Consider the following 742-nt stretch of genomic DNA (forward strand, 5'->3'; position numbering starts at 1 on the left):
TTCATTTCTCTTTCATAACGGGCCTTGTCCACCTTTGCCATATCTTCAAACTTCCCTTTCTCTGTAGCAGACATGGTCTTCCACCTCTCTGAGCACTTCTTAGAAGACTGAGAAATTGACTGAAGCATCTGGGTGCTGCTTCTCATGCTCCTCCCGGCAAGTTTGCGCAAAGAATGCATATGATGACATTTTGCCTCTCAGCTTCTTAGGATTTCCTTTGCCCATGTTTAGTTATCTTTCCTCCGCGAGGCACAGAGTTGCCCAATCTGGCTCTCACTTGCTCCGGCGCTCTCCTTCAATAAATTCTTGATAACTTGGAAGAAGATATAGAATTATTCAACATCATTATTATTATGTCATTGAGCATTCCTTTATGTTTTTTTTTTAAGAATTATTTTTCTAATTGTATTTATTATTCATTTTTAATTTGACCAAAGAGAAAGTCAAGCCACCAGGTCCAGGACTTGAACCACAGTTGATCATGTGAGAGTCCAGTGCCTTAACTCCCACACCACCTGACAGCCCCATTAAGCCAATTAAGCATTCTTTTTTTAATATTTATTGGGAACCAGCAGTTAGTGTAATGGCTATGTCGCTGGACTCCCACGTAGTTGACCGCGGTTCGTGTCCCGGACCCGGTGGCTTAAAACTCACGCTGAGCGTATGTGCATGCGTGCCCAAGATCCCGAGAGGAGAATGGAGGAGAAGGGATTGCGGCGTGACCATCCCCTCTTGGGGGTGC

At 44.3% G+C, this 742-nt stretch overlaps 1 protein-coding gene across 3 annotated transcripts in view; it reads left to right on the top strand.

Annotated features, from left to right (window-relative positions):
- Positions 1-742, top strand: part of MTRF1 (mitochondrial translation release factor 1) — a 44,150-nt gene that overhangs the window by 19,051 nt on the left and 24,357 nt on the right. The window lies entirely within an intron of this gene.

Source organism: Tupaia chinensis, unplaced genomic scaffold (genome assembly GCF_000334495.1).
Source record: "Tupaia chinensis unplaced genomic scaffold, TupChi_1.0 Scaffold000458_2, whole genome shotgun sequence".
Classification (NCBI taxonomy): domain Eukaryota; kingdom Metazoa; phylum Chordata; class Mammalia; order Scandentia; family Tupaiidae; genus Tupaia; species Tupaia belangeri.